This window comes from Ictidomys tridecemlineatus, chromosome 9 (assembly GCF_052094955.1).
Source record: "Ictidomys tridecemlineatus isolate mIctTri1 chromosome 9, mIctTri1.hap1, whole genome shotgun sequence".
In the NCBI taxonomy this organism is placed as follows: domain Eukaryota; kingdom Metazoa; phylum Chordata; class Mammalia; order Rodentia; family Sciuridae; genus Ictidomys; species Ictidomys tridecemlineatus.
The window spans coordinates 13,330,064-13,348,546 of record NC_135485.1 but is presented as its reverse complement, the minus strand read 5'-3'; the positions used below and the strand labels follow the sequence as shown (position 1 = coordinate 13,348,546).

Genomic DNA, 18,483 nt, shown 5'->3' with positions numbered 1-18,483 from the left:
AAAATTTAATATTTTGATGACTAAAGTAAATTGATGTCTTACAAGGCAATCTTTTTTTAATTTATTTTTGGTAACATCTGTTAAAGAGACAGCATAACAGTTTGAAAATAGCAAAAATGCCACAAACTTATGGTTAGAAATACAAGTTCAAACTTTTCTCTACCAATAACTTATTAAATTAACTTGGTCAAGTCACTTAATCTCTCTGATCTAAGTTTCCTAAAATGTAAAGAAGAAAAGGATTAATTAAATTTCTCTCATAAGAAAATTGTAAAAGCTGAAACATCCAGGTGTTCTGAATATGAGAATTTTTCATAAGTTAGCAAAAGGCATTTAACTTCATGATACAAAGTCCAAATGTTTTGGGTACGCTGTGTTGTCAACAACTCATCTGGATAAAGGATATATGCAAGCTTCTGACTATTTGCTGCTGTTGGTAGATTGAAATCAATACAGCATTTAAACTTTATTGATTTTTATCTCAGATTTAAGGGCTACCTGTAAATAAAATACATTGAAACTGAGCTGAAAATATATAATCTTACACTGCACAAAGATGTTCAGACTAAGTCTGATTTAGAGATTATGTTTAGTGAAGATATAAAAGTTTGTGTTTCATCTGTACCTCATGTTAAGTATCTATTTCTTAAATTATGAAAATAGTGTGAACACTAACTTCCATCTACCAAAGACTCACTTTACAGTAGAAGCTGTTTCTAAATCATCTTTAATTTTAAGAATAACCTTGCAATATAGGTATCACTCGTTTATTTTTATAGATAAATGAGTTAAAAAGATAATATGTGGTTGGTAATGGTTTGACTCGATCTCTGAACCCAGGTTAGTGGATCTAAAATTTTCTTCAACATTCATGGAACATACTTCCTCTTTACCATAGTTTACTTGAGGAAGCAGGGAAGGGGTTTTGTCTTGAAAGATATTCCCCCTCCTCACTGATTAGTCAAGTCACTGAGGCCCCCCTCACATGCTCTCAGGAGCCCCTTCCCTTGAATATGGCCAGTGAGTAAGAGAATGCGAGTGAGGCGCAGTGATTCTGAGGATGGTCTGGGAGAAGCCTGGCCACACCTCTGAGGGCTTTCTTGGAATGCTTCCTTGAAGAGAATGTTCCTCCCCTTGATCGTTGTCTTTCTAGCTGGATGGTCTGTCCCCGAGCATATCCACTGCCAAGTTACCAGTTGAGATCATGACCACCCTGATTCCTGCCAATGCCAAACTGATGAAGTCCTAGATTCCTCAACTCTTTTTCAAAAAAAAAAAAAAAATAGAAGTGTGCATGATTCCTTCTCACAGAAACAAGGTCCCTGTCTGCAAGATGCTCCTCATGGAGTGGACCAAGACCCAGACTTATTGACAGACAATTTAGAATGGAGATGAGGAAGATTCTGAGAAAGACTTCAGGTAGAGAGTGCAGTACATGTGTGCCTGTTAGCTAAGAGAGCTTGTGGACTTTGTGCAAAAACAAGTAGTTTCCTGTGCATAAAGCTCAGCATGGGAATGGGGAGAGAGGTGCAAGACGAGCTGAGGTGAGAAGGCAAGTGGAGGGAGTACTGCAAAGACTTTATATACTTAAGGAGAAGCAAAAAAAAAAAAAAAAGGAAGAAGAAAGAAAGAAAATCAATAACCATATAAAGGAACACAACACTACATTTAATAGGGAAAGTTTTGTTAAACTCCAAAAATGTTCTGGGTTTGAGTTCAAAAGAATTTTCTCAATCCAGAGACACTAAGGTTAATTCTTTGGGATACAAAGCTGATAAACATCATTCTTCTTTCTTTGGCTCTAACAAGAAAAGGGGCAGTATTAAGTGAAATCAAATTTTAAAAACTGTTCAGAGAATAATATTCTAGTTACTTTGCAAAGGTATGAGTGAATCAGCATAGATATTTACAGAGTTTATAGTTCAAATAAAGCAAATACTAGGAAGCAGTCAGAGAGTATGGGAAAATCATGTGTGTAAATAATTTCCTTATATGAAAACATCCAAAATTAACTTCATGCACATGTATTTAGCCTTAGCACTTCTCTACGCTCCTTACACCAATAAATTTTCAACAATTTATAGTATATGTAATATAGGTATTATTTAATTTATGTTTGCGCTCCTTTTGAGGACCAAGAAACTGAAGTATAACAAACACAAGTAAACTGTTCAGTGTTTTGCAGAATATCATTAACTGGTGGAACCTGAATTCAAACTCATTTTAATTCTAAACTTTTCTTTTAATCACTAATTATGCTATATCAGGTTGCTTCTGATCATGGTTTTCAATTGCAAATTTTCTAGTGCCCTCCCTGCTAGATGAGTGGGCTTGGTGTGGAGCTCAGAGATTGCAGTTTAATTATGCAAGTGATTGTGATGGGAGCTGTAACTGGACCATATTTAAGAAAATCCTTCTAAACCACAGATTGGCCATTTGCAGAAATGCAAATTCATTGTTATTGTTTCTGATGACATTTGTCAATATAGGGAAAATCATATGTTCAGAGATGTACACTGAATTTGGGGTTCTGAAAAGCCTCCTGGCCTCCTTCTATTCTCCACAAGGCATTCATGCACCTATAGGAGCTTCTAGAAATCCAGGTCATGAGGACAGTTGGTTGTCTACTTCACGAAGGAATTCTTTCTTCTTTCTCTATGCCATTATCAAGAGGGGAATATGGCCAATTCTTTTCTATTCTAGTCTGTTGCTAAAATCTTCTAAATCAACTTCCTTCTTAAAATCCTGTTTTATTTTCTTAATCATATATTTCCAATTCCAAGATATTTTAAAAGCACAGCAGACACATCTATAACTTGCAATATGACAACTATTCTGTTAAAACAATTCATAAACAGGGTTTCAAGAAGAAAAATGATGAAGCTGCTTATTGCAAAAATTTTCATTCAAAGCAATTCTCACATGGAACATCCTTCTATAAAAACATCACAAACGTGTATATGTTAATTAGTGTGACACTTTATTTGACATCACCAATAGCTATTTCCATGTTTGCACCTTCTTTTTGATCCCATCTGTCTGTAGACTGTAATTTTCTATGCAGTTCAGGGAATGCTGCCCTATCACTCACCCTTGGAGAATGGTGGAGGTGCATACAGATGGCTTCTCCCCAGGACAAAGCAAATCTACTTCTCTTTTGGTGGAGAACCTGAATTCTGCTCTTATATGAGGAGTTAATTTTTACTCTGAATTCCACACTATAGACAGAACAGAGAGTGACTCAGGGTGAAGTGGATAAGCGAGTAGAGACATTTTTAGAAAGCTGTTGAACATAACAACAACACATATAAGGGTTATTTGCAATCTCTCTTCCATAAAGGCTCAAATTAATGACATTGCTGTGGGTGTGTTGGAAAACAATGGCCTGGCTTTCTTTTGCTACATTCTTTGTCTTTCTTCCCTTCCTTTTCCTTTCCTTCCCTTCCTTCCCCAATCTCTTCTCTTCTGTTGCTCTATTTCTCATTTTTTCCTTTGAGGTTTCCTTGAATATGATATTAATTTTCACTTATTCCATGTTTAAGAAATAAGGAAAAGAAGCATTTGTTAATTGTGTCCTAAGGAACCATAGTTTACAATCCACTATTATATTCTTATACCACTTTCCACAGGAGAGTTAGGCAACTTTGCCAAGTTATTGATCTACTGACCAATTCATTCATTCAATAGAATTGATTGAGCATTTTCTAGGTGCTTCTAGGAACTGTATTGGGTTACTCCACCTTTAAATCATAGAATTAGGATTTGCATGCAGTTTCATTGGATTACCAAGTCTAAATTCTAATGCATTTCAGGGTGAAAACAGCAGGAAAAGTTTCTTGATATCAGTTATTATTTATTTAAGTGTGGAATATAGTTCCAACATTTCTCTTTTTTTTTTTTCAAACAAAAGCATTCAATTTTAATCTTGGTACCCAGGCTTATTGAAGGTAAGATTTTTAAAGTGCAAATTACAGAAAATCAAGTAAGCTTAAACAGAGTTTAAATCCTTGCCACTTATAACTAAGAAGCCCCGGAGACACTTCTTCCTTTGGGAATGGGGTGCCTAGGTACTCAGGCTATTCTAATGCATAGGGGTACCATCACTCCTCTCTCCCTCTCTCCCTCCCTCTTTCTTTCCCCACCTCACGCTCTTCTTCCTTCTTTCTTCTTTTTTTTTTTTTCTTTTCAATGTTACTACCTGTGAGTTGACTAGACTGCTCAGATTTATTATGGTAAATTTAAGAAACTCATTGATATATATATATATATATATATATATATATATATATATATATATATATACATCCTTTTTTCCTTTTTATTGTGGTATTATAATCATACAAAACAGTGGGATTTGTTGTTATATATTCATACATGCACAAAATAAAACAGTGTAATTTGATCAACTTCACTCCCCAGTAGTTCCCCTTTCCTTCCCCTCCATCCCCCATCTCCTTCTTCTATTCTTCTGGTCTCCCTTCTATTTTAATGAGATCCCTCCCTATCTGTTTCATCTTTGTTTTCTCTCTAGCTTCCATATAGGAGAAAAAACACATGCCCCTTGGTTTTGTGAGTCTGACTTTTTTCACGTAGCATGCTATTCTCCTGTTCCAGCAAATAACATAATTTCATTCTTCTTTATGGCTGAATAAAACTCCACCATGTATGTATATCATATTTTCTTAAAAGATTTTCCTATTTTAATGGTACTAACAGGATTCTGACATTGAACCTCATTTGGCTAACTTATATCACATCCTTACACCTTTAAAGACACAAAAATTTAAACAAACAACATGATGTTTTTATCAGCTAGGCTTGGTCACTGTCTTCTCCTCAAAGGTGAGAAATGAAGCCTCACCTGAACTACATTATTCAACAAATATATATCAAACACCTGTCATGTGTCAGACTTCTACCACGTGTTGAAAATGCATTTGTGAAGCTACTTCTTTTAAGAGAAGGCTATCAGCCAGTGTACAGACTAAATCTTAATGATCATTTGAAGAAAAGATAAAAGATTCTGGTCAGTGAAAAAGTGAACCGTGTTTACTGCAGGCAGAGTGAAGCACATTTACAAAGAGTGCTCATGTTACAGTCATAAGAAGCTCTATGCAACCAAACTCGCCTTTGTCACGGATGGAAACTCAGGCTCAGAGAGATCAAGTACATCAACAAGCACCTGCAGCCTCTGTGATTGTATCCCTGACACCACACTTTTGATCCAGAAATCTCATCTCTGAAGGAAGGTGGAGCTTTTCTTCAGTGTTTCTTCACCCACTGTCACATCTGACATCTACTTATTCATGTACATGGTATGGAGTCAATTTTTCCCCTTTTCTCAGAAGGAATAAAAATTTCAGTCCCTTTTGTTTCCTCTATTACTATAAGTGATTTCTGAGCACCAAAATCCTTTGGAAATACTATGTAGGTTCTACTAATTCTCTAAAATGTTCAGGGATTTGAATACATCTTGAGCCAAAGAAGCAAAATCCCTGTTTAGTATTTTCACTCAAACTAAAATTCAGCAAAATATCCTATCGCAAAAAGCCTCTGTCTGGATTCGTCTCTACTAGACTCATTTTCTGGAGAAAAATTCCAAACACAGACTGTTATTAACCCAACCTGTAATCCCTCCCATTTCTCATGCACTTCCTGTTTGATGTTTGTTTACTTGATAAAACCATGCAGGGAAAGTATTCCAGTTTGTTAACTCTCATTCACTGCCTGTTGGGAAAATCCTCTGTGTATTTTAATGATAAGAGCCATTTCCTTTACATGTTTATTATAGGGGTCTCATTATTTGCTTTCTCTTGGACTTTGTTACTCTAAAGCACTGTAGAATTTCTATGATAGATTTGCATGCCTGGAAAGATTTGCTAAATCCATAGATCATGTACATGAAGTCCCAAGCTGGGACAATCTCCCACTCCTGCCCCTTCTCCTCTAACCCTTTCTAAGGGAAATCTGCTTTGGGAGAGTCCACTCTGTTGGAGGAATGGCAGAGCAACATGCAGCAGGAGCTCCAAGGGAATCACTGTGCCTTTCAACAGAATCCCTGGTATTCAACTTCAAGACCTGTTGCTTTTTGCCTTGTGGTCCATGGCTGCCGTAAAACAGTGGAGGTAACAAGCTCTTATTGTGCTTTTCTGATCTTGCCTTTGCTTAACTGAAAACTAATTCTATCACCAAAATCTTGTATTGTTTTTAAATGTCTTCAAACTTTTGCCCATATTGGTTCTTTTGTTCATTACTCCCTCTCCATTTGCCTATCTAGTGTCCTGGGTTTCATTGTTGTTGTTGTTGTTGTTATTATTATTATAAAAACAAACAAACAAACAAAAAATCTTTACATATCTCCTACTCTAGGAAATCTTCCTTGATAATATTTCCTCTTCAAATATGCATGATGATTAAAAATGATTGAGTATATTAAAAAGCCTTATTCCATTGTATTATAAACAATATAAAAGCATGGTAGAAACTGATTATTATCACAACAGAAAACCCAGTTCCTAATGACTTTCAGGTGAATTCTGCCAAATATTCATGGATTTGATGATAACTTTTGTTTACGATTATTTATAAGTGTTACTTCATTGCTAAAAATAGACAATGGTACAAGACAGGAAAATTATAGGTCAATATCACTTGCAAAATTTCAAATAAAATATTGTTGAACAAAATACATTAGTATGTAAAAAGTCATCAAAATAATTTATCAAAAATAACATTTATTCTGGGACTAAAAGAGTGGTTTCACACAAGAAACATATTTTATCATTAATTTTAGACATTAGGAGAAAAATAATATAATGAAATTCAACATCAATTATAATAAAATATTTTATAAAACTGAAATTAGAATGAAGTTCCCTTAATCTTATTTAAAGTATATCCATTCTGTCTTCTTGAAAAATAAAGTATAGAAAACATCAATATATATAATTTCACTTATAAATTAAAACTTATTTTTCAAAAGTATAGAAAATATCATTCTTTATGGTAAGCAATTTAATAGCATTCTCCTACCTCCCAGTATTGATAACAAGAAAAATTTCACTATCATTACATCTGATGAGCATTATCTTTATAATACCAAAAATTATAGAAATATAGGTAAGTAAATAAAAAGAAGAAAACAAATCTGTCACTATTTATAGATGTCTTCCATAAAAATATAATTCTTGAATACCTATAAATAAAACAATAAATTTAGTTTTATTTTAAGTAGGTAAGAAAAGCAGTTGAGATAAAATTTCATACTAAAATCAATCTTATTTCCAAAGAACTGAAATAGAAATATAGAAAAAGAAGATAATATTTATACTAGCAACAAAATTTAAGTTTGTAGTAATAAATTTCACAAAATATACATACTATATTTATGGGAAGAATACATGACTCTGATAATGCACATAAAGGAATGTCAAAATAAATGGAAAGAAATACCATATGCATGTCTGAGAAGGTTCAACATCATGCCAGTGTTATTACAAAGTGATTGATGGGTACAGCGTAATTCTGATGAAAGTCCCATTAGTTCTTCCTTAGAAATTTAATGAACTTGTTCTTAAATACACGTGAAAGAGATAAAGGCCCACAATCGCTAGAAGAAATAGTATAAGATGTGCTGAAAACACTCTCTACCAGATATTAAAACATATTTAAAGTTTGGTTATGTAAGATTGTGCAGTGTTAGTATAGACATGGACAAATAGATCAATTGAATAAAGCAGAATTTTTAAAAAATAAAATCCACTACTATGCTAAAATTGTTTCATGAGGGATAACACTGCAGATCAGAGAAAAGGAAAAATTGTTTGGCATGTGACAGTTACATAATTGTTTATCCTTTAAGAAAAAATATAAATAGATCTCTATTATATACCACATCTAAGAGAGTCAAAAAAGGAAAGACTAAAACGAGAAAGAAATAATTCAAAACTTTTAAAGAATATAGAAGACCCCCATTATAGCTAGTAGTTTCAATAGAAACAAAACCTGTTCAGCATAAAAATAAAGATTGTTTTTAAGTCTATTAAAATTAAGACCTCATGTTTATCAAAAAATGACCCTAAGAAATCTTCAATTTATTTAACTGCACAGATGTCTACCCAGAATATATTGTAACAAACAAGAATGCACATACACATACACTCAAAAACAATGGAGAAAAACCCATTTGACCTTGCTGAAAAGTTTGTAAGGCAAGAACATTTCATAGAAACACAGTAGACAAAAACTTAAAATTAAAAAGATGCATGATTGTCATAGAAAAACAAATGAGACCATGATAAGTGCTTCTTTTTCGCCTTTGGATAGATTAGCAAAATATAAGGAGTGATGACCCTAACAAAGTACCAGTGAAGCTTTGAATAAAGAAAATTTACCTGATGCTTAGGGTTAAGTGGCACATCCACTTTGGAAAACTCTCCAAAACATCTCTTAAAAAATAAGCATAAACACATCCTACTATCTGGCATCTCCATTTGGCTGCACAGTTTAGAATAGGCCCTAGAGAAATGCATGCTTATGGGCCAAGGACACATGTCAAGGAAGGCCCAGCAATGCCTGTAGCAGTAAATTACTCCATAAGAAGGTGGGCTCAGAGCCTTCTGCTCTGTTGCTATGTGTCTTGACTTATATTTATGTTGCATGTTTTCCATCAAATTATCAAATACTGCACTATTTAAAAATATTAAAATGTAAAAAAACGTCATGACATACAAAGGGCATAAATAACATTCTAAGGGACTTCAGAAGAGAACATCACTATAATAGTGTTTTCAAGATCATGAGAGCAAGGAAGTTTATATATGTATGTTAGTATTTTCAACAGGCCCTGAAGGAAGTATTATTCATTATTTATACCTTGCCCTGTTTTTCAAAGGAGTTAAAATTGCTTATAAAAATTTTTATGAAACAAAATTAAAAAAAAACAAGGTACAGAAATGAGTGTTTAAAAAAATAATGAGTAAAAACAAAAGCAGGCAAGGCCTAATACCATATCAGAATTTATAGTATTCACCTAAGTTTTATTTATGTGGGTGAATGCAAATGAAGACAACCGGTACTATCAGTAACTATATTAATAGTAATAAGTCAGTTAAAGGGGAAAACGGGGACTTTCTTTTGTTGTTGCTTATTGGCTTGTACTTTGCTTCTTTCTGGCACTACGTTTTTAAAGGAGGTATTGTGAAGAGTGGCAATGAAGACCATTCTGAGTAACTATAACAGAACCCAGGTGACAACCAAAAGTGAGAAAATAGGGAAACACAGATGTAATCAGGAATCAAAGAGGGATTCCCTCTGACTTCACTGTGGATGCTTGATGAACATCAAGGGTACCAGGGGACACTGGGATCCGACTGAAAGGAACAGACAGGGAATGAGTTCTCATGTAGTCCCTGGGCCAGAAGCATCGGTACTTCCAGGGAACTTATAAGAAATGCTACCTCCTGCCAACTCCCCAGTCCTACTGAATCTGAAACCCCATGGATGTGGTCTAGGTTAGCTGTTTTAACAAACCCTCCAGATGGTTCTAATGTGTAGCTAATGGTTGAGAACTTCAAGGCCATGAAATTTGGCTTCTAGACCATATGTAATAGAGGGCCAGTGAGGTATTACTGTCTAATCCTAACTCTCCTTTAAGTTCTCATCCCCCTGTATCCCAAGGTGCAAGGAGAATGTCCTGCTTCTGATACCAAGAAAGGGAACAATGAGCCAAAGTAGATACCCTGGCTTCTATTTTGAGATTGCATCCCAATCTCAGAAGAAAACTCTAGAGCATAATTTTCCAAAATCAGCATTTTAAATTTTTTTCAGCTGAGTAGCTCTTTGGTTTTGGGGCATTTCTCATAGTAGACTCACTTACTTTCTGTCTAGCTTTCCACTGTTTCAGTTACCCATGGTCAGCAGCAGTCCAAAAATAAAGTACAATGCAGCAAGATATTTTGAAAGAAAAAGAGTACATTTACATAAATTTTATTATGATATAATACTATAATTACACTATTTTGTTATTAGTTATTGTGCTAATCTCATACTATACTTAATTCATAAACTTTATGATACATATGTATGCATATATGTGTATAAAAATAATGGAGAGAGAGTTGAGTAATATCTGTGGTTTCAGGCATCACTGGTGGTCTAGAAATATGTTCCCCAAGAATAAAGGGGAGACTATTGTATAGGCAGCCCTCTGCCCTGATATAACAGAGTTCTCTAATTCTCATTAACAATCCACTTTATATCAAAGTTAATTTAATGCTGGCTTTTAGTATTGTTGTTGTTGACAGAGAAAGAAGCACTTCCCCATAAAGGCAAATATGAAATTTTGAAAGAAATATTAATCATGTGGTGTTTAAAACGAAAAAAAAAAAATCAGTAGTCCTCTTTCCTGTCTAAATCTCGAGAGTACTGTAAAACCCTTATCCGTGCAGCAGCCCTGCAAGGAAGAAATGCACAGTAATTCCCAGGCAGCATCCTCACAGAATTGAAGTTTGGTCATTCTAGCATCCTCACAGGTTTCTGAAACAACAAGCAAAACCAGAAACAGCTTGAAAAAAAAAATGTTGAGGAGGAATATGTCATCAAACTAAACTTTGAGAATTTGTACACAGAGAGCCTGACAATTTTCTGTATTTAAGATTATTGATAGAAAAAATGTATGCAGGACATCAGTGTCTGGAAAAGGATTGTACATGGTACCCAGAAGACAATATGCATTGGAAGCAACACCAGGCAATGAAAATCAGAACCAAGATATTTTTGTAAACATTTCCTATTAGCTTTTCCCAAATATTTAAGATCAATGTTTCACAACTGGGCTACTATTAATATAGGGAGTAGAAAAATTCTTTCTTGCAGAGGGTGGGTCCAAATAGAACGTTTATCTCTTTCCACTCTGTACAATTCTGGCATTACAATCCCCTCCCCCAAGAATGTTAGCATCATGAGCAAAAACAACAGCAACAAAATAAATAAACAATCCCTGACTATCTAGGGCTCCTTGCTGGGAAGCACCACCCTATTTGCAAACCACTAATTTTAGCTCTATCAGTATTCTTTTCAATAAGTAAATGTGTGGGAACTAGTCCATGAGATTCACTCAATGTTTGATCTAACAACCTCTAAAGAAGAAAAACAAGTTACCTATAATTTAAAAGTACTGAGTCCCATCAGTCAACCAACACTTATAGTCAAGATTCAGGAAGGTAGTCTACCATGTGTGAGCACCAAGGTTCCACTGGCCCCAAACCCAAGATTGATACCTGGAGAAAGTCACTATCCTTTTGCCCATTATCCTGATACGATTCCTAAGTGTCATCTTATTGTCTTCTCCTTTTATTTCAGGAACTAAAGAATCCATTTCAGTTTTTTTATTCCATTCCATCCAATCCCAATATAATCAATCACAAGCAAGTTCATTGAAATTCTGCTTATACTCATTATAGTTGTGAGACTGAGCTTTTGAGTATAAAACGATATACTAGATGTGGCGTGGACCTCAAGACAATCATAATCTAGTAGAGGATAAACTCATGGGATTAACAAATAGTATAGAATATGACAAATACTAAACGAGATGACTGTAAAAACTCATGAAAATAGACAAAACCTATACCTTTCTCACAAAGAAAGCATTTTAGAAGATACTCAAATAAATGCTGAATTCTGAATGCTAGATAGACATTCATCACATACACATAGGGAGGTGTTTCCTAAGCATGTTAATTAGCACTGTGGGGAGAAAGAGTTGTTGTTGTTGGGTTTTGTTGTTGTTGTTGTTGTTGTTTTTACTAACATAGTTCATGAAACAAACAAATAAAAATAATCCCTATTAAGAAGAGGAGAGAGTAGTGGGAAACTAGCTGAGGGACAGAATTAGATTTGGTCCATTTAGGAACTAATATGTGTGAGATGATAATTTTAACCAACTGCTTAAAACTCTCAAATGCATCTCCATTACTACAGAACTACTCAGAAGTTTAAAAGAATTGACATGAAACACCATGAATGGAACTCAAATTAACTATGGTGAGTAAAAGAAACCAGGTAAAACAACAATATATTTAGTATTATTTCATTTGTCTACAACTCTGCAAAGTATCAACTAATATACAGTGACAGAAAGCATATCAGTTGTTTCCTGAAGATGTAAGTGAATTGGCAGCTATGGTCAGGAGAGAGAGAGATTACCATGGATACAAAGAAGACTTTAAGGATGATGGATATGTTCACTATCTTTACAGTGGATGGTTCCAACATATATTTGTCAGAGTTATGAAATTAAATGTTGAAAATGTATCATTTTTTTGTGTGCCAAAGATACTTTAATAAATTTGTCAAAAATCAAAGAAATAAAGGGTATTCTATGTTTGTTTGTTTTTGTTTTTACTTTGTAAAAGCTCTGTTAAAATCCACATAGAGCTCAAAATAGAAGTTTCCTTTTGGAAGGGTGTAAGAACTGAAGAAAGAAGGGCCCACAGGAGAAGGATAATTTTCTTCACATTTCTCTCAATTTAAGTAATCATTAATTAATTAATAATTTAATTAATTTATTGAGCACTTTTTATGTGACAGATACTACTATTGCCATTAAAGTTGCATTAATAAAAAAATACTAAAAAAGCCTACAACTCTTAAGAAGGTTATAGAATTATATAATTGCCATGTAATTTATTAAATAGAAAAAACATGCAGTTTAACATTTTTTATCAAAATGTTTATTTCAGAAATAATTCATTTTAATTATGTATATGAATATGTTTATGTATTTTGTGTGTATATATATATGCACAATCATATATGATATGTATATACTGTATACATGTATGTATATACACATGCATATATATTTCCTCTTTTTGGATTTTTTTTCTGACTTCTTACTTTTTCCTTTTTTTATAAAAGATAATATACTTGATAATATACTTATTAATAGAGAATTTCAATTTAACAATGTTCTTCTTGCCTCTTCTATTACACTTATTTTTTAACTAATACATAAAAATTGCAAATGTTAATGGAATAACATATTATATTTCCAATGCATGTACAGATTTTGGAATGTGTAAATCAGTTTAAATATATCTCTACTAAAACATTTATCACTAGCACATGGCGAGAACTCTTTAACTCCTTTTTTATATCTTTTGGAAACATGCAGTACTTCTGTATTTTCTATTGTTATCCTATACTGCAATAACACACCCGAACTTCTTGCCCCTCTCAGATGTAACTTAGCACCCACTGGGTGAAGGACATTACCCCAGGGCAGATCTACAGTACCTTCTCCTTTGTGGAGCTTCTTAAGCTCAGATGCACAGGGCAAGCTCCCTGTGTGTCCTACAAAGTCTCCTTCAGGCTCCAATTATTAAACGGGTAAAACTTCATCTGTTATTGACATATGTGCCTCTTTCACTTAATGAAAGCCAATATTTGTGTATTCTGAGCAATCATCAGTATCCAACATATTGCTATACACATAGTGAAAGAAGTAATACAACATTTCTCATTTTTGTCTCAGTCCATTCTTCCTGACATGAATAGCTGAGAGGTGAACGCTGTTGTGCCAACTCCAGTTCACCACACCATGATTGGCCAGCTTCGCTGTATTGACCAGGATTCTAATTTCCTAGATCCACAGGAGAGAGCCATGTCTTCCATAGATTTCCTAGGGGTATATGAAGACATAGGTGCCATATTTGTGACTTCTAGATTTAAGAATGTATAGTTAAACCTTTATAGAAATTATTTCAAATAGAAAGCTATTGATTTTTTTCTAGAATGTATATAGCTCCCCCCCCCCCATATTTGCTATTTTGGGTGCTAAAATTGAGTCATCTTTAACCTTTCCTTATGTAGGGGGAAAAAAAGGAAATCAGTGACAGATCCATGGCTCTATAAAAAGTGAACATTAAACTGGGGGGAGTGGTTGGGAGATGAGAAAAAGGAAACAGAGAAATAGAGAACTTAATGGAGGCTGGACAGACAAATTTGAGGTATAAGAATTCTCCCCAACATAAAAGGCCACCTGAAGTACAGGTGCCGGAGGTCAACTTCTGAGAGGAACACGCCCTGCATGCTGTGCTTCATGAATATGGGAATTTCATCCACACTGAGTTGGGTCAGAAAGAAGAGGATGCGTAGACACCAACAGGACAGAGAATTTAGTGGAAGCACAAAGACGACAAAGGCGAAAGTGACCATAAATACCTAGATGCTACACAAACCCTACAGAAGCAATGGATTTGCATTAGATCTGATCAGGGAGTAAAGAGAATGTCTTTAAAGAAACAAAGGGTAGGATGATGGTGGGGGGTGTACAAAGTACATAATATGATCCTGGAGTTATTTATAGATTACAATGAATTTCTAATGACTATTATTGGATTTCTATGATGGTTCTGGAAGATGACCAGGTCAGAAACTATTATTCTACTGGGGAGAAAAATACTGAGGTTCCTAGCTGTTTAAAATCACACTGGAGCCAGTGAATAGAGGAGGGATAATGGGCCCACAGGTCTATCTGCTTCTCCACTCCTCCCTAGATCTTTCCTCTTCTCATTTGCTTCCATTCTTCCTTCTCTCCTTCCTCCTCACCAACAGCAATTTCTGTCTTCAGACTGAGTACATGTGAATCTTCAGTTAATAATTACAATCCTGTACCCTTAGCATCATGGTTTTGAACACGCAGCTGCAGAAGAAGCTATAGAAGTAAAGAAGATGAACTACATTTCAATAGAAAGGACATCTCAATATGTAATTTACTTTTTTGAAACAAATATGTAATATAAACATATATGTAGTCTTTGATTCCTATTTATTTATTTATTTATTTATTTATTTATTTATTTATTTATTTGCCGTGGGGATTAAAATTAAGCACAGTGAGAAAATCTGATGCTATGAGTCTGGCTTATTTAGGCTTAATTGCTTATACTTTAACTATGATGTAACTCCCCAAAGTTTTCTATGTACACATCAGTATACTAGATTCTGCAAATACTGTGTATGATTTTAAACTAAAACTAAAACCAAAGAGTTCCCTCCACCACCTTTTTTTTTTTTTTTTTTTTTTTTGGTTGTTTGGCTTAGGAAATTGCATTTAGAAAAGCCCCTTTGGCCAGAAACACTATTGTACGGGAAACTTGTATCTTTCTTGATAAAGACAATTTTTTTTTCTTTCTGTGTGGAACTAAACTATTCTCTAATTCCCCTAGTGGGACTTGAATTAATATAGTAGAACAGAGTTTACTCTCAACAGCTGCAACTTGCACCTGTGCAGTATTTTTTTTAATCCTTTTTCACTGCAGTGTGATAGAGAAAAAAGCAGGGGAAATGCTTTATGGGATCTTCCAACTGTGATGCTTAATGTATTATTAGGAACAGAAATCCTCAGTGGGATTTAACCATGCCTACTAGGAATTAGGCTTAGGGAACCAAATATGAAAAGTATATAACATTTTTTCTAACCTACACTAAGCTGGGCCTGGGGATCTACAGTGGTCATTTTCTGGTTTCTCCCCAATCTGTCATCCTAGGTTTTCCCAGGTAATTCCATCATCTGACTTCTGTGATCCACAGCCTACAGGGCAGAAGCATTTGCAACACCATACTGGCATTGCATGAGGATCATTGGCTAAGACAGAGCACACAATCAGCTTTGCTGTATGTATGCCTGCTCCACGCATCATTAAGCATTAATGAAATGTTCTCTAATTGTTTCTCATTCCTGGCTCACAGGCTCTTTATCGCTTGGTACTTCCGTGTAGCTACTCTTGAAGTCAAAGCTAACTTTTCCAACTGTTGAGATGGCTGGCACACACCTCTCTGTGGAATAAACAATATTAACCTACTATGATTTGGAAGGCAAAAGAAGGAGTAAGAATGTTCCTGATCACGGGCATCTAAACAACATTTTCAGTTTTGCTTTTAGCTGCCAATTCTTTTACTTCTGAATCGCAAGTACTGCCATCCACTCTTGGCTTTGCATGAAGATCTGTGCCAACTATCAAAAACATCTTAGCATCATTCATTGCTATTTGAAAAAAAAATTTCAGTAATGGATGTGAATAAATGTTCAAGATTTCTGAGGAAACTTCTCTAAAGAAAACCTTGCAAATAATGTATTTTAAGAGAAAATTGTTTGGAAAATACAGAAGATTGTAAGGAAAGAAGTCGACCAATTTGTACCATCACACAGAGATAAAAGCCATTCATATGCTTGGTATAATATATTTTGAAAAAAAAAATGTTTTGGATATGTCTCGGCAAAACAAATTTCTCCCATCAGAAATAGAAATAATGATCATCTTAAATGTGTATGTTGGGAGTAGGAGGAAAGTTTTATTGCTGACTGTTAGAAAAAAATTAAAAGGTGCAAATGCTAATAAAAACTGTCACCATGCTTGACAATTTAATAAGGGGAGATTATGAGTGCATTATTATCTTAGCAGAATATTTTCATTTCACCCAGGATCTCCCCCATAAGACCCAAGTGGGAAATCTAGCTTAGAATTCAGTGCCAACTTTTATACTGGATATATTTGGGGAACTGCAATCTCCAACTGCACCAAACTGTTCCTGTTGACCAAGTAGTAAAATAAAATTCAGGAAGAGGTAGTGGTGAGTTTGCAAAATTCAGCAACCTCAGGAGTTATTAGACAGAAAACTTTTCATTTTTAATGAGGGCTGTAGGGGATTTAGGCACATAAATGAATGTGGTTTTGATTAAAAATATCAGTCACATATTGCATGCAAACATTTAAACTAAGGCCAACTGGCAATAAAGTTTCAATGGGGTCAGGCTATGTCAAAATTCATTCTTTTTTTTTTCTTTTTTTCTTTCTTATATTTTTTTCATATTGGGGATTGAACCAAGGGCCTTGTGCATGCTAAACACTATTTAGGCCTGACCTACACCCCTAGAACCTCAGAATGTGACTTTAAAGAATTCATTTAATTAATATAAACTCATTAGCTAACAAATGAAGTAATTATCAATTAAGTTTAATTTATCTTGAAATATGAGCATTCTTTCCAGAACCAAAATTATCCATAGAATATATGTTCCTTTAACATTAATTCTGCCAGTTTTAGGTTACCAAATTTCTCCTTTCTCCTCTTGATTCCCTACTGAAGTGTCAGACAGCCATATTTCTTGATTAAGTGGACGTGTCTGCCTCTTTTTACTTCATCTGTTGTTCTGTGGCTCCCAGGGTTGAATGCATATGGCAGTGCCCAGTGAGAACACAAGTTGGTGGCCAATGTTGCCGCATGCCTGTCATTTCTCCAGCTTATACTGCACAGTTGAGTGGGTCTGTCCTTTGAGTGATAGTGGGGACAGGGCCTGGGAGAAATCAGAGTGACAACTTAGCTCAAAACAGACCCCCCTTCATCACAGACTGACATGCTTCAGAGGACAAGTGCCTACAGCAGACATTTCCACCACATCCATAGGCTTAAAGGTATATATTTACTTAAAGTCACAGGATTTTCAGATCTTCATGGGAGGATGCTAAGTGAAAGAAAACAGCACCTCCATGAGAGAAGAGGTGCTTGTGACTGGTAAGCATCAGACCAGTATCTGCCCTTCTGTCCTCTGGCTGTCAGGTCTCCCCACAGCAAGGTTCTTTCCATGTTCCCTTTTTAATAGCTCTGGACCAAGGCAGCTGAGCTATTGGGTACCTTCTTATTGTGACTAGAGTTTTTCTCTCTTTCTTTTTAAAAACATTAGAATCTCTCTTCTACCACCGAAGTCACTGAAGTTCATCAGTTGATTTTACAAAGAGGATTTTAAGTTAAAAAAAAAAAAAGGAAAGGCTTATTCAGAATAATTTTACCATATTTGGGAGGAAAAGTCATTCAAAGACTAGGTCCTGTTGATGTTGATTTCTCAGTATGTTTGTTGATATAGGATCTCTCAGTATATCCATAAAATAGGTACTCAATCAATGCATTTAATTTGGTTTAACTGTTTCCTTGAATTCAGGTAGGTGGTGGGGGAAAAAAAGAGAGAATAGGCTATAGTTAAGCAGAAGAATCTGTCCACGTCAGCACAATTCAAATCTATGGAGAGTATGGAATAACTCTTCCCATGAAGAAGGTTGTGTATACAGTAGACAAGTACTTCCAGCTGTACTGTCTTACCTGCCCTTCAATTTACCCTCCCCACTCCCCCCTCAGACTAGACAGTATAAAAAGAAAGGTGTTAAGAGGCTGTTAACAATAGAACTGGGAAGGAGGGTTCAATCCATTCCAGATGTAGTAGTTGACACCTTGTTTTAACTTTGTTCTAAGTCTAACACCTCATACATCATTGACAATGGGCCAATCAGGAATCATACCTGGTGATTGAGGTACCATGATTAGGTGCTAATAATTAGGGCTAGAATTCTTTTGACTGAAGAAAACATTTTGGTAGTCTGTTTCTCAGAGCTTCACACTAGATCTTTTCTACCTGGCTTTGCA

General features: G+C 34.9%; 1 long non-coding RNA gene across 1 annotated transcript; it reads left to right on the top strand.

Moving 5' to 3' along the window:
* Window positions 1-5,717: 5,717 nt before the first annotated feature.
* Window positions 5,718-16,436, top strand: LOC110597517 (uncharacterized). Its single transcript, XR_002483266.3, has 3 exons — window positions 5,718-6,125; window positions 11,983-12,045; window positions 15,555-16,436. It is a non-coding gene; the product is annotated as an uncharacterized LOC110597517 (long non-coding RNA).
* The last annotated feature ends 2,047 nt before the right edge of the window (window positions 16,437-18,483 follow it).